We start from the raw sequence: 16,687 nt of genomic DNA, 5'->3' as shown, positions 1-16,687 counted from the left end.
TGGGTGTGTGTGTGTATGTGTGTGTGTGTGAGAGATCAGACTGGGTGAGTTTGTGTAATCAGACTGGGTGTGTGTGTGTTTTTTTGATCAGACTGGGTGTGTGTGTGTGTGATCAGACTGGGTGTGTGTGTGTATGTGATCAGACTGGGTGTGGGTGTGTGCGTGATCAGACTGGTTTTCATAGAATCCCTACAGTGTGGAAACAGGCCTTTCGGCCCAACAAGTCCACACCAACCCTCAGAGCATCCCATCCTGACCCATCCTCCTATAACCCACCTAATCTACATATCCCTGAAAATTGCAGGCAATTTATCATGGCCAATCCACCTAGCCTGCACATCTTTGGATTGTGGCACGAACCCCATGCAGGCAACAGTCACCCAAGGGTGGAATCGAATTTTGTGTGTGAGAGAGAGATCAGACTGGTTCTGTGTGTAGAAGGTCAGACTGGTTATGTGTGTGTGTGCATATGCAAGATCAGACTGACTGTGTGTTGTGTGTTTGTGCATGCACGTGTGTTTTTATATATGTGTGTTTGTGTCTGTATTTGTGTCTGTATGTATGTGTCTGTGCGTCTGATCAGACTGGTATCTGTGTGTGATGAGACCTGTGTGTGTGTGTGTGTTTGGTCACACGGACATTGTATGAATGTGTGTACGTGTGTGTGTGTGTGTGATCAGGCCGATAAACGGTCAGGCCGGCCGTTGGAGTTTTGAAAGGGAGGTTGGCTGGCGCGAGCGTCGTGCAGCGCGCGCGCACCGTGGTCCAGCCCCGCGCGGCCCCGGCCCGCCCTCCGCGCTCCCTGTGTTGGTACCGAGCGGAGAGGATGCACACGGCACTCGAGTGAGGTATTTAAACACCCATTTGTTTCCCTTCTCACCGCCCCAGTCGTCAAGCGTTTAGACGCGAGTGTGCAGCTCCGGGCGCCGAGCTGCGCCAGGCGAATAGATTCCGTTTGGTTGAAATCCCTTGTATTGAACGCGTGCAGAAAGGGATCGTTGGGGAAGAGGAAAGCAAATGGGGTGGGTGGCAGGGCGAGACAGAGAGAAAGAGACGGGTCTCGCTGCGCTCGAGCTTGGGTCGGCGTCACGTGTTGCCGTTTTCTTTTCTCCCCGAGGTTGAGTATTTTAAGAGTAAAACGTGCTTCAGAATAACAATGGCGGGGCGACCGCCTGATTCGAGGCCTAATGACGAGACGTTACAGGAGATATTTGATTTAGGCTCTGTAAAGAGTACCTGTTTTTTTTTTTTCTTTGTTTGTCTGTGTATGTGGTGGAGAGAAGAGGGATACCGGTGGCGGGGTGGGTTTCTTTTTTGCCGGCGGCCGATATAATGTTGTACCCGCGAAGCGGCGGGAGCCCGGCGCCAAACACCGGGTGTTCAGTTTGTTGGTGCGGCACTGCAGTGTGCTTAACACCGAGCAGCCACTCGCTGCCCTGTTCACGTTTACCGCTGGATACGGCCCTGGTGTGTTTTGCTTCTGAAAGTCTCGCCGATTTCCTTCCCCCGCCCTTTCTGGATGTTATAAAAAGAGTATTAGTTTGGGCGCTTTTTCTTTCGGATGCATGACTTCCCGCCGACCCGATTTTCTTATTTTTCTTTTAACCGGTTTGCAATAAACCCACGTAGCGAGCTCGAGGTTCGCTGCGGCTGAAATGCTGACCATTAAGGGGAGATTGGCACGTAAATGCGTTGTAATTTTAATAAAAGGCCATTGTTAGCATTTTCTAATGCGGAGCTGTCAGTCAATTGCAGATGTGTCAGTTGATTTTTTTTTTCCGATTAATACGTTTTCTATTTTGAGAGCTGCGAATGAAACGATAACTTTTATCAATCCAGTAACGGTCGTTCCAATGTAATAAAATTGTAATACAATAATTTTTTTAAAATCGTCAAATGTTTTGTGTAATAATGAAATTAAATCTCGACCAGTGTTTATCAACTATAGCTCGAATTTCAGTTTGTTTCCGTGGTGGTGTGTATATATTTTTCAATCTGTCGTGCTTTCACTTAAGTGCCCTTTTGTAAGTGCAGATTGCAATTCATGCGGAGTTTCGTACGCTGCTGATTTCTAATGTTTTGTTTTAAAATAATTAATGTACAAGCAATTTTCTAAACATTTGAAAATGGTAAATCTACACGTGAATCGTCATCGGAATAGATCATAACCACGTACCCCAAACGCAGTGTGGAAACTGGTTTCAAAAATTAATGTCCCATGTTTTGATGCTTTTGTCTTGCACAGTGCTTACTTTTTGGGGCGTGGGGGAATGAGTCCCATTGATTTGCCAATGGGGAATAATGGACAAACTGGTAAAAACTGTCTTTAAAAAAAAAATCATACCGTCAGTTGTTCCAGCAGCAGTAGTGATAATTGTGCCATTAAATTAGTACTGACAGAATCCCATTCATTTAGTAGTCAGTCGTAGTGACTACTTGCCCACCTGAAATAGAAGAAAGAGTTTTGTACAAGTGCATATAATTTGGAGGTGTGGTCCTGTTAACTTGCTGGATTTCACAATGAATATATAAACCTTTAAATATAAAATTTCAACTTGGTGGCACGGCAACCAAGCTATTTTGTTGTCAACTCAGTATAAGGTCCAATCGGTAATATAGCTGTGTCCTATGACTTGGTTGTCAGCATTTTTGAGTCTGCAACACAAACGATTATTTCAGCCGAACTGGTTTAGACCAGTGTTTGTGTCACAGGCTTCGGCTGCATTCAACCCTATCCGAATCCTCTAGTGCTTTCTCCCTCCAACTTTAATGGAAGTGATAAGTATGTTTGTATTTTACCAGCATTTGGTAAAAACTACACACTTCTGGGCAAAGAGAAATCTTTCAAATTACCTTTTTTGGATTTATTAAAGCTTGTTATTGATCTGACCCCTAGGTTTGAACACTGTATATGTAGTAACCTTTTTTTTGCCCATTTGCATTAAAAGAATTGATATGTAAGATAAAATCCTCATTAAAAGCTGACTTTTAAATATGATTTGAATTATTTTGTATTTGATATTTCATAGGAAGGTTTATTACAATTTGTCAATTCTTATAGGCAGATTGCTAGTTTTGGAAGTTTTCCAAAATTAGTTCTGGAAAATACAAATTAATTCCCAACTTGTATATTTTGTGTGTGTATATAAATTTCCTTTTGGTATTTTCACATCTAGATCAAAGGTTTGTCTTAACGTAAGACTATTTGGGATGATGAGGTGGAATTTTGCATCTGTTCCCTCTGGCCACACCTTTTATGGAAAAGCAGTTTTTATTTTGGAGCCAAGTGAAATGAGTTTAATTTATCATGGTGTCATATTGGGGGAACAGAGCCATTTCTATAATTGAATTTTATCATAACTAGTGTGTGTGTGGTGTATGAATCAAGCTGCTGTTGATACCATTGCAAAATAAACTGCCCTCTCTGCCTTTCCATCGCTGAAATGGCTTTCTAAGAATTTTCATGATTGCCATAACACTAGCTTCCAAATTTGCATCCATTAGACTAATTAAGTGCAGCACTGAAATGCTAAATTGAGGATGTGGATTTATAATTGAAGTATTTTTTTGAGTACCAGTCATTCTGTAATTACACCCCCTCAATAATAGGATTCTTGATATGGAAAGTGACATATGTAGTCTAATCCATTGCAACAATGGGCAGAATGAAAATGACAACAGATGAAATGAGTTGATTCATAAATGGTAAATGCTAATTTCAGTTCTAATTTAAAATGCAACATTTCATTTTTTTATTTAGTAAGTAGGTTGAGGAATATCCAATGTCCTTGGAAGAAGGGGGAGGGTTGTTGGAGGAAGATGGTAGCATGTTGGTAATGTCATTGAACTGGTAATCTAGAGCCCCAGGATAATGCACTGGAAACTTGGTTTAAATCCCATCTGGTGGAATTAAACGCAGCTAATAAAATCTGGCATTGAAAGCTAGTCTCAGTAATGGTGACCATCAATTGTTGTTAATAACCATCTGGTGCACTAAAGGTACTGAGAGAAATATTAATGAGGAGGGAATATTTGAGAAACCAAAAGTTTAATCAAAGATGCAAGTATTTCAAAGACATTAGGAAATGTGGAAATCTGTTGAAATGCAAACTGGAAGATCATAAACTGGATGGAAGGGGTAAGATTTTCAGAGGACATTTGAAAATGGGAATCTTGCAAATTGATTCACTGAGATTCAGATAACTGGTGAACTTCTTGGGGATGGAGAAGTAGTGGAAGAGAATTCTACTATTTAGTGATGGGTAAAATCTAAACATTTGTTATTTTAGTCTGTTACATTCTATCACAATTATATTCTTTTATTTTATATTGGATGTATGAATCTCAAATCTTGGTGGTATGTAGTCCCAAAATTGTTTTGCTGCCAAACTTGGTACAAGAACCAAGAAGGGTTAGAAAAATTCAGCTATTTCCAGTGATGTTTAACAGCAGCTGAGTGATAAGACTCGCCTTTAAATATTGGCTTTAGATTCTGAATTTCTCCAGAAATAGATTAATTGTGTGGGCACTATTCCCCATCTTCTGGAAATATCTTCATCTTGTAGTATTTCTTCCCTACCCTGCCTTCAGAGATATTGAAATCATCAATGCTTTATACTGTTAATGGTGTGTCTTCTAGCTAACAACTCTTAAGATGTCTTCCTTGTACTACCATTATTCACTTGCAGGATCCTTAACTGTTTGACAGTTTCAGTTCTTGCCCCTTCCCTCCTTCCCAGAACCATGGTAGGGTCCTGACTTGCCACCCAAATAGCCTCTGCAGGAAACTGATCAGCCCCTGCTATTTCAATCATTTCTTGTAGTGCTACCACCAGACATACATTCCTTCTGTAGGGGAAAAGGTATTTTCCATGCATTCTGGTCTTCTAAACATGCCACTGCCCAGCTCCTTCCCATGGTATTTTTTCATGTAAGCACTGGAAAGATGTAATGCTAGTCATTTTGTCATCACATCTCCTCACTCTGTAAGACCCCACCCATGCTTTCTGGGTGAAGCAATGATTTGCATTTGTTTCAGTTCAGCATTCTGTATGTCTCAAAAGGAGTCAGCTCAGTTGGCTGGAAGGCTGGTTTAAAATACACAGTAACACCAACAGCATGGGTTCCATTCTCCTACCAACTGACAGTACCATGAAGGACTCTCCTTCACATATTCCCCTCACCTGAGGCGTGGTGACTGTCGGGTTAAACCATCATCAGCTGTCTCACTCGAAAGAACTCAAGCAGTATTGAGCTCTGCCAGGACAATTATCATTTGTACCTCCACTAACCCCATCAAACACTTCTCTCATTTCCCTCTCATACTAAGTTGCAACCTGAAATGTGAGCTGTCTTTCCCCAGATGCTGCTAGACTCTTGGAGTATTTCAGCAGATTTTGTTTTTGTATGAGAATTTCTTGCATTTTTCCTTATACAATATTGATGGAGGAAAGGCATTTGCCAGTTTTGTAGTTGATTTTTAAACTCCTTAGCCCAAATAAAAGTATGGAAAAAATCTTGATAAGAATTCATGCAAAATGAATTTTTGAAATACTAATGGGGCTTCTTCATTAGGTACTTTAGTTATGGTCATAGTGTTTAATGATTTATAGCTAAAGCATGCCGGTCTTAATAACATGCTATCTCATTAGGATAACCTAGTTTTATGTGGAAATTGCCCATGGATTCAATTATTGCAAAACTGGATTTACTAGATTAGAAATTTAACCAAGTCAGCTCTCAGTATGTAAGGAGTCTCGATATCCTGATGGTGTTGTCAATGCAACCATTGAATAGTTCGACTGGACCTGGACCTTTCCTGAAGCGACTGATACTGAGCTAGCTGATCAAAGCAGTATGGTGGTGTTTTGTTACAAAAGGTGTTAATGTAAAGGGATGGGAAAATAAACCAGGAATGTATGCTTTCAGTTCCTGAGTGACACTGGCTTATATGAGATACATAATCAGGCTCAACTATCACGTCATCCATGATCAACATTCATTGTCATTATTCACAGGTGAAAAAGAACCCCTTGCAACGCAGTAATGTGTTCGTATGTGATGGCGGTAACCTTTGAAAGAAAGATGGGGTTAACTGAAACTCAGGCAGTTATCTGCAACAGTAATACGTAAATTTGCTATGAAATGAATTGGATTTTTAATAACTTTGGCTTTTAACACTGCCTAATAAAAATTAAACAAGATTGTAATTTATACCTCTACATGTAATTGAAAATATATGCCTTTCACAACTCTGACTTTAGAATGAAGTTTAGTATGCTGCACCTGGGGTATGACAACATGAATATGATTCTTTTTGATCTTGCCTGAGCATAGATGGAAGCCATTCAGCTTGTTGAGTTCATGCCAATCTCTCTCAGGAAAATATGGCTCTGTTTTAAAAATAGTACAGATTGTTTCACTTCTTGATATATGCCTTTTTCTATATACCACCTTTTTTTTTCCCCTTTCTGTTGCTGATCCAATTTCCTTTTGAAAGTTGCAACTGAATCTGCTTCAACCTCACGTTCATTCACAGTGCATTTAAAATCATAACTGCTCACTGCAACACTTTTCTTCATGTTGCCCTTGTTTTCTTTTGCCAAGTCACTGTAAATCTATGTTCCTTGGTTCTGCTATTCGGAACAATTTGATTTATTCTTGTCTAGACCCCTTGTGAGTTTGAACACCTATCAAATCTCCTGAGTTCCTGTATTGATGAAAGCTCACCAACCTGAAATGTTAACTCTGTTCTCTACATAGATACTAACTGACCTGCTGTGTCCCTCCAGCTGTTTTGTTTTTTTATTTGTTTCAGATTTCTGGTAGCTGTAACATTTTGCTTTTGAAACATCCTCTAAGCCTTCATTCAGGAAAAGAGCCTCAGTTTCTCCAAACTACTATGTAACTGAAGTCTCCTGTAGCTGGAACCATTTTCATAATTTTCAAAAGTGCAGTGCCCAGAATTGAGTACAGTGCTCCAGCTGAAGCTAAGCCAGTGTTTTATAAAGATTTGTCATGAGTTTCTTCCTTTTATATGCTATGCCTCTATAAAGCCCAGGATCTGTAAGTCTTATTGGTCACTTTCTCAAGCTACCCTACTATTGTAGTATTTTCTGTCCCTCCTCTAACACCATGCTGTATTTAACAAAAATTAAAATCTTTAAGATTGAAGTTAAGTAGACTAAGTTTAAAGCTATATACCATAACATTCTTAAGTTGGTAAATTTTTAAAATAATATTGAATAACATTCAAGCACAAATTCTCAATTCTCCCCACCACAATTTAAAAATGGCATGCATTTCTAAATACATTTTGGAAAAAATGTAAATAAGTGATCGGTTAACTTGGCCCAAACATTTAAAGGATAACCTCTGCAATTCATCTTTCAGGTTTTCCCCATTGCAGGTAAAATTATGTCATGTCCCCCAACAACTCTACAGTACTATATAAATACTATACTGACATTCAATTTAGAATAAATTAAGCAATTCTTTGAACTGATCTATAGATTTTAAAGCACCTCCTTGATTTAACATGCTTATGCAAATGCTGATTATTTGTATTTTAAAAGTCAACTTAAAAAGATGCCCATTTTGCTATGTTTTTGTTATACATTCCAGGTAATTTGCACTAATAACTTGTCTACACAGTGATTGACTAAATGCATATTGTGATTATAGCAATTATGAGGTATCATTGAATGCTGGGGAGCCATTCAATGTTGCAAAACAACAGACCAGCCTTCCACTCATTCAACGATAAGTTGCATTAATGTAGTAATGTAATAGTTTTGCCATAATGAGTTTTATTTTACTATCCATCATGCCAATTATACGTGCCTGATTCATGATAGAGGTACTTGCCGGACTCCCAGCAGTGCTTATGGATAATTGTATGCCAATGTTCAGCTTGTTTTCGCTGTTGCCTGCCTGAGTGATGCTTCTGTCTGTCATGGCTCCCAGATGCTTTCACCATGAAAGCATAGAAATGATGACTAGGAAAAGCAGGAAATCAATTCCACTAAATGTTAAATTAGATGTTTTCTCTAGATTGGAGCATACTGAGTGAAACGTGCATATCCAAGAACTTCGGGGCTCACTGATTCAAGTTTGTGTGTAGTTCGATTTAATTTTGATTTTAAAAAATAAGGAAAACAATGTAGGTGTAATTTTGTTAAGTGAAACTCAAATTGTTCATGCACTTCCTGAGGTAATGGGGGATTTGGAAGGACTTTTGGCATCATGGATTGAATGTCAGAATCAGTGAAATGTACTGCTTGTTTTGAATGTGTTACTTGCTGAGGGAATTATGAAGATTTGAAAGTGAATCAAATGATCTTGATTTGAAAGTTTTCCATGCCTGTTGTGGGTAGTTTGAGCACTTTTAAGAAGACAGCCATGCTGCATTATGTGAAGATGACTGGTGAAGCAGACCAAGCTAATGCTGTAGCCACATAAGCATTTCACAGTCTGCAGACAGTGATTAAAGAAGTTGGTGAAGGCTGTAAGGAGTTGTTTAATGTGCTTGAGACAGGACTGTATTGGAAACGAATGCCTTTCAAGACTTTAATGCCTGCAGAGGAGAAGCTTGCATCAAGAATTAAGATAGGTAGAGACCCAGTATTTTCTCTCAGTCTAACACCATCATTTATAAAAAAATTAAAATCTTTAAGATCAAAGTTAAGTAGACTAAGTTTAAAGCTAAATATTGCAAGTGACCACAAATTGAATCCAGTGACGATGTGCCACTCCAAAAACCTAAAGGCTTTGAAGGGCTATTTGAAGACTCCTCTTTTGAAATGGTGTTCCATCAAATTGACATCTGATATTCCAGGAACATAATTTGAAAGTTTACGTGTGCTTTTGTGGGAATATGTTCTAAATAATGCAGTGATTTTCAGGAATGTAATGACTGTGTTAATCGAGGGACACCTGTATTGAAGTAGGTAGATAACGTTTTGGCTGGAGGACCACATCTGAGAATCAGTCCTGATAAAACCCAGTATATGAGACAATACAGCTTATCTGGAAGTACTCTCTCTTTTGAAGTACTTCATGATCTGCATTTCACTCCCAAAGCTCCCCTTGCCAATTGGCCGGACACCAAAATAAATCCACTCCACTGTGTGTGCCTTCACTGATACAGCAGCGTCTGGATAGGAAACCCTACTATTAACATCCTGGTGTAATGCCAATCTTTTATTTTTCTGTATTTTTGGTTGTGGTTTGAAATGGAAAAATAATTTTTTTTTCAAAAAACCAGGGTTGTTGAAGGATTGTTTCACTTTTTTGACAAACAAGCAACCTGAACAGTCATTGTAAGTGCTGTTTATACAGCTGCAGGTTCCAGCAACAGTGGAGAAGATTTACAGATGAACTGAAGCCAAGGAGTATGTACCAGTTATTGATGACAAAGGCCTTCTGCCTGCCAGCAACTATGTTCTCAGGTTGGAGCTATGAACAAAAAAGGGAGAAAGATCAGGAGCTGTCTGTTTACTGCTGTAACTTTAAACCTGAAGAAAACCAGTTTTTTCTTTTCTTTCAGCACTTGCTGCAAATTGTGGTTAGTAGTTCATAAGTTAGAGCCCTTTTAGATGTGTGAACCAGTCACCCTGTGCCTCCTGGGAACAAGTGCAAGCATCAAGAGAGGGGAGATGGAGAAGTGGTGTTCTGATCAGCACAAGAATCATCTCAGCAAACCCTGTGATCAGGGACCATTGAAATGCCATCCCAGTCTTTCCTTCAACTTGTAATACCCATGTTTTCTTTTTCCCAGTATGTATGTTAGAGTTTTAACTAGAAACGTTATATATTGGTGGTTCATAATTGTTTCCCTGTATCTAGGATCTATTTATTTGTAAAAATTGTGATTATTGTTGAGTACAGAAATCTGGTCCATGCTTTCTGACGATCTGGGTTTATAAGACAGGTAAATTAGGAATTCTGCATTCTTTTTGAAAAAATAAACCTTCTGTGCCAAGTCTGGGAATAATTGGGCTTCATCTTCAACACACACCAGTGAGGTGAAACATTGAGGTTCATTGTTGATCAGAATCTAAACTAGACCAGCCTTGCAAATGAGATAACAAGGTGTAGAGCTGGATGAACACAGCAGGCCGAGCAGGAAAAGAGCCTTGCAAATGCTCTGGTTACAAAAACAGATCAGAGACTGAGAATTCTCAAGAAAATCACTCACCGCTCAACTTCCCAAAGCCTGTCTATCAACTACAAGGCTCAAGTCAGTAGTGTGATGGAATACTCTGTACTTGTCTAGATGAGTGCAGCTTTGACGATGCCTAAGCTTGATACCATTTAAACAAACTGGTCTGCTTGACTGGCACTGTGTACAAACAATTACTCCCTCCACCATCAATGCACAATAGCAGCAATGGGTACCATGTATAACATACACTGTATAAACTCACCAACACCTTCCAAACTTGTGACTACTTACAACTTGAAGAACAAGGGCAACAGATACTTGGGCATATCACCATCTGCCAGGTCCCCTCCAAGCCACTCCCCATTCTGTCTTGCAAGTGTATTGCCATTCCTTCACTGATGCTGGGTTAAGATCTGGGAACTCGTTCCCTAAACAGTATTGAGTGTACTCACACCAAATCAATTGCAGCAGTTCAAGAAGGCTTCTGAAGGGCAATTAGGAATGGGCAATAAATGTTGGCCCAACCAGAGAAGCCCACATCCAATAAGTGAGTGAAAAAAAAACTAGCATTTACACACTGGAAATACCATCATCTTATTTAATACAATTGCACATGTATGATTTTTCTAAACCCCTCAAAGTCCTTCCCTTCAATGTGAACAGTTTGAAGCTATAAACCAGTAAACTTGATAACTTTGTGTCAGTTGCTGCCTCCTAATATATTTTCTCTTTCTCATTTCAGTTCATGTAATTCCATCCACTGTTTAGATATGTAAAGTTTTCGAGAAGGTTTGTAGCTCGGATTGTGGATAAGGTTGTAGATATGCTTACCGAGCCAGTGGGTTTGGTTGCAAACTTTTTGCAAAATCGGAAGAAATACAATCACCCCAGTAAACTGAGGTATATAAATAACAAGCAGGACAGAACACTAGCGCTTCACTGGAGGCGCAGTGACGATGTTACCTTGCAGGGTGACAAAACATTTGCAACCAAACCCATTGGCTCGGCGAGCAAGTCTACAACTCCACTGTTTAGATGTATTGTGATATAGGCCTGATTGCTGCCGTTGATTTTTAAGTTTACTTGTCATGCTGTGCTGGCTCCAGTTTTAGATTAACGGTAATATTTAACATTGAGGAAAGAAGGAAAAGGAGCTATTTAAATATAAGTTCCAGAACACAGCAAGCTTTTGGGTTCACAGTCTTTGGCAAAGTTGCTGTCCCAGAATAGAAATGAGATGGCAAAGATGAGCCATGTGCAACAGAAACCCTTTCCATAAACTTCTGTACTGTAGACCCAAAAAGGGATATATGTTCCTCGTATTTTACACAGCAGTTTCATAGATCCTAGAACAGCTTTAATGGAATTTGAATGGTCCAAACACTGGTTAAGATGGGCATATTTATAATGCACACTGAATATTTTGCAATTCCAACTTTTAAATGCATTATCATCACTAGGATAATTAGTTGTACCTTTGTAATATCAGCCACTGAAACCCATCTAGAACTCTGGTTGAAATCGTATCCTGTTCTAATTCATGCTTGCCTAAAACCCATGTTCTCTCCAATAAATGTTTGGTTATTAATTCTATGCCTTGATTCCTAAATGCTCTTCTGTGTTTGTAAATGTTTTCCCTACTTATCTCCATCTGTCATCATTGCTACATCATCAAAAGTCTCTTAAAATTCCATTCCTTTGACTAAGCTTTAGGTATCATGCTTGTAAAATGCTTCTAACCAGTTCCTATTGTATTAATTCCTCCTTGTGAAAATGTAGGGACCTTATTGAATGTTAAAATGCTGTATGAGTACCGAAAACAGATTGTCTAGTTGTCATCATGTTTGTCGTGGGACTGAAAATTGATTGTCTCATTTCCCTATATTGCTGTCATAGAGTCATAGAGCTATACAGCATGGAAACAGACCCTTCGATCCAACTCGTCTATGCTGACCAGATGTCCTGAATTAATTTAGTCCCATTTGCCAGCATTTGGCCCATGTCATGCACAGTGTTAAGCGTCTTGGGAAATATGGGATCATGTGAGGTCCTACATCGTGACATTTCATTTTAGCTGTTGTTATCTCTACAGTTATAATTCACATCTTGTGCACTCGCATTAAGAATGAAATAAAAGAAGGAAAGTCAGTTGAGTCAGTTTCATTTCACAGTATAAAGTCACATGTGGGCAGAGCAGGCAGAAATTAAAAATGTGATGTACGTGGCTTTCTGCAAATGTTAGTCACATGCTGCTCTAGGATTAGTCGTATCATGCTGTTGTTTGCAGCAAGTATCAGGAATTTAAGCAATTGTACCCACGACAGTTTCTGCCATGACAAATAACAACAACTTGCATTTGTATAAGTGCTGTTAAATATCGTAAAACATGCCAAGGTACTTTGCAGGATTATTATGAAACAGCTTGACACTGTGTTACAGAAGGTGATATTGCAACAGATAACCAAAAGCCTTAGTCATGTAGATTTTAAGAAAGACTTAAAGCTGGAGGCAGGGACTGAACAGTTCAGGAAGGAAATTCTAGGATTTGGGTTTGGGTGGATTAAGGCACATTCACTATAGAGCAGAACTAGAAGTAGGAATCAACCCATTAAGTCTATTCTACTATGGACCTTTGATGTTGTTGCTGTGTGGGAATTTATCAGTTTCTGTCTTCAATATATTCAATGATTCAGCTTCCACAGCACTCTGGTATAGAGAATTTCAAAATTCATTGCCCTTGGACTGATGAAATTCTTCAAAAAATTGAAGAAATTCTTAAATGGCCTGCTGTTATCCTAAGATTGGCCCCTGCTTCTAGACTCACCAGTCATGAAAACATTCTATTCACATCTACACTGTCATGCCCTCTAAGATTTTGTAAATTTCAGTGAGATCATCATTCTTTTTCTAAACTTGAATATGTGTCCAGTTTTGTCATAAAATAATCCTGCCTTTCCAAGGATTAGTCTGTTGATCCTCCGTTGTACTCCATTTATGGCAAGGTCATCATTCCTTAGATAAGGTGACCAAAGCTGGAGAGAATTCTCCAGCATGTCCTCACAGCACTACACAATCACAGCAGATCATATGCTCAAAGCTCATGTACTGAAATCCCTATGTGAGAAAAAACCGACATCCATTTGCCTTCCTAATTCCTCGCTGCAAGAGCATGCTAGCTCATATTTACTCATGAACATGGACACGGAGTCCCTTTTGGACATCATCACTTTATAACATATCATCATTTGAGAAATATTCTGTATTCGTTTTCCCTACCACTATGGATAACTTCATACTTACTCACATGACATTCTATCTGTCATATTCTTGCTCATTTTACTCAAGACTGTCAATCCGCTTGAAGCCTCCTTGCATCCTTTTCAGCTTGGTTCCACCTAATTTTGTATAATAAGCAAATTTGGAAGCATTACATTTGGTTCGCAAATTAAACTCTTTATATAGATTGCAAAAAAACGTGGGCCAAGCACTGATACCCACTTGTAACAGTCTGTATTCCTGAGAGTGATCTGTTTCTCTGTTTTCTGAGAATTGGTGGACAGACAGTCTATGGTTATGTATGACCCTCAATCCTGTGTTCTCTAATTTTGTTTATTCGCCCCGTGTGTAGGACCCTTTCGAAAGCATTCTGAAAATCCAAATATACCACATTCACTGGTTTTGTTTTATCTATGCTACAAGCAGCACCCTCAAAAAAAACTCTCCGACATGTTTGTCAAGAATGGTTTCACTTTCATAAATCGGTTAATGACTGGTCAATTTTACCATTACTTTATAATTATCCAGTTATCATAATGATTGCTGCCCCTAACTGTTCTCCTTCTGACACTTGACTTACTTGACCTACTTGATTCCCCCAAATCTGGGTCTAGCAGTACCTCTTTTCTCATCGGACTGGAAAGCTGTTGCTGCCGATTTTATGTTTTGATCACACTCCAGGAACTCTTGCTCCTTGCTAGCTTTCACAGTACTGCTATCACAGTCAATATTTGGATAATTAAAGTTCTTCCTTATAACTACTATTCCAATTTTTGCAGCTCTTTCCAATTTTCTTTTCTTGTCATCCTTCCCACTGGGACAGACAAATCCAACGTCATTGGATGACAAGAGAAATAAAAGATTAAGATACATTGGTCATAAGCATATTTTTTTCTAATTTAAGGTAGAAAATACAGTTGAGAACCAGGCTGAATGTAGAAGGTTCAGAGAGGATGTGAAAGCAATTGAGAGAAGCGAAGAAGGACCTTGGAATTCTGCACCACATCAGGAAAATTAAGCAGAATGTGGGTTGAAATCTAACATTTTACATACTAAGTAAGATTCAATTCAAAACTGTATCTCCCTCTAAATGAGCAACAGTTCATGATCAAAATTTTAAATTATGTCTCCTATTGTAGAATATTGGTGGTTTGGCTTAAATTGAGTGAAATTGGTTCCTGCCAGCACAATCATTTGACAGCTCCTTTCCCCATGATCAAGCCATCCTACTTGTATGTAATCAGGATTCTTTTCCAGTTCACCTGCCTGTGATTAGAGCAGCTCCTTTCACATTCTGTCTAGTCTAGTCTACTTACGGGGGCTAAGATAGCAAGAACTGCAGATGCTAGAGTCAGAGATAACAAAATCTGGAGCTAGAGGAACACAGCAGGCCAGGCAGCATCAGAGGAGCAGGAAAGCTGACATTTGGGATCGGGACCCTTCTTCAGAAAAAAATCTGAAGAAGGGTCCCAACCCGAAACGTCAGCTGATGCTGCCTGGCCTGCTGTGTTCCTCCAGCTCCACGCTTTGCCCCCATAAGTAATAAGATAACAATGTTTTTCCAGTTGGTCACACAATGATTGAATTTTCCCAAGTGATTTAGGGATTTGTATGTCAAATTTCTAGCTCACAGTACCAGGAACCCAGGTTTGATTCCACCCTTGGGTGACTGTGTGGAGTTTGCCATTCTCCCCTGGTTTCCTCTGGGTGCTCCAATTTCCTCCTACAGTCCAAAGATGTGCAGGTTAGGTGGATTGGCCATGCTAAATTGTTCCATACTGTCCGAGGATGTGCAGACTAGGTGGACTAGCCATGGGAAATGCAGGGTTACAGGAAAAGGGTAGGGGTGTGGATCTGGGTGAGATGCTCTTCGGAGGGTCAGTGTGAACTTGATGAGATGAATTGCCAGCTTCCACACTGTAGGGATTCTATGAATTTACCTGCCACTCCTCTATTTTAAAAATTGTGATGTGGAAAAGGGGAGTTAAGTCTGGGCCAATTTTCATTCCTCCCTATCTCATTTTCCCACTTTTTTTTTTCCTTCTAACTTGCTGCTTTTGTCAAATTAGCTTCCAATTACCAACTTACTTTTGAGTACCTGACACCAGTGAGCAATATGACAGAAGTGACAAGTTGGATTGGGCACTCAAACGCATGGAGATGAAGTGAGCTCCAATTCCTAGCCATGGCAGATTGCAAAAGGACAGTAAACTCTGAAAGGTTTGTGAGCCTAGGGACGGCTTTAAATTTGTACCTGGCATATCCTGATTAGCTTTGTGCTGCCAGTTTCTAGGACCTCTCTCCCAATCAGGTGCCATCATTTTCATTTCAAATTGCCTTGCCAGATGCCTGACTCTGGGCTACACCTGCTGGCAGATTCTTTATATCCCTGTCCTCTGCTATTTAAGCTCCCATTGAAGTATTCTATTCCTCAGTACAATGTTAACCTTGAATATTGTGGTTATCTCTTGAATTCAAGCCCTTGTGACTCAGGCAAGAGTGCTGCCAACTGAGCGATAGTTGACAGGATATTTCTGAGAGAAGGTGAACATATTCTGAGGATGAAAAGCCACTCTAGATAGTTAAAACATGTTGTGAATGGTGAACTGAAGTAAATTTCTACACTGTCTGTTTTGAAACGGTTCAATTAGGGGATTTTGCATAACTATGCTGTTTGATCCAGATTGGTCCTGACCTTGAGGTTATCGTTTTTGCGTCACTGATGTGTGGAATTGTCACAGTAAGTAAAATAAGTGTGACTGCGCTCTCTGGGTTCTGTGCAACTGCAATTTTTTTTAAATGAATTATTTTAATCTGGGTTTTCACACAGGACCCTTATAACCTTGAGGGGCTTGAATTACCATATTTAGCACAATAATAATGGTGTTTTGGCGGCTTGCACCATTGTTAATATATGGAGGTTCAGTTAAGGTAGGGAAAGGTGAATTATGCAATGAGAAATTTCATCATAGCATGCTGGGACGTTTTTGGCACTTTGTCAAAGCCTATTAAAATTCTGTTCTCCCTACTGAAGCTTCCGTTGCAGTGGATGATGATCACTAATTTCTGAATTTATGCTGTAGTATGCACCACAGATTATTAGATTGAAAAATAATGGCGATGGATGACCTGGGTATGACATGATTCACGGCCAACACATGATGTTCAGACTGGCAGCCCAACCAATGAACTATTAAAGATTCAGAGAGTCACTCCAGTATAAGAGGTTTTGATTTTTAAAAAATG

The 16,687-nt window shown here is 39.5% G+C and overlaps 1 protein-coding gene across 1 annotated transcript in view; it reads left to right on the top strand.

The window, feature by feature from the left end:
• Nucleotides 1–752: 752 nt before the first annotated feature.
• Nucleotides 753–16,687, top strand: part of LOC109920200 (zinc transporter ZIP10-like) — a gene marked incomplete at its 3' end in the record, with an annotated part of 30,860 nt that continues 14,925 nt past the window's right edge. The window contains exon 1 of the mRNA XM_048592286.1: nt 753–848. The remainder of the gene's footprint in view (nt 849–16,687) is intronic.

This window comes from Rhincodon typus, unplaced genomic scaffold, assembly GCF_021869965.1.
Source record: "Rhincodon typus isolate 14 unplaced genomic scaffold, sRhiTyp1.1 hic_rhity00000975, whole genome shotgun sequence".
Lineage (NCBI taxonomy): Eukaryota > Metazoa > Chordata > Chondrichthyes > Orectolobiformes > Rhincodontidae > Rhincodon > Rhincodon typus.
This window is presented reverse-complemented; position numbering and strand designations above follow the sequence as displayed.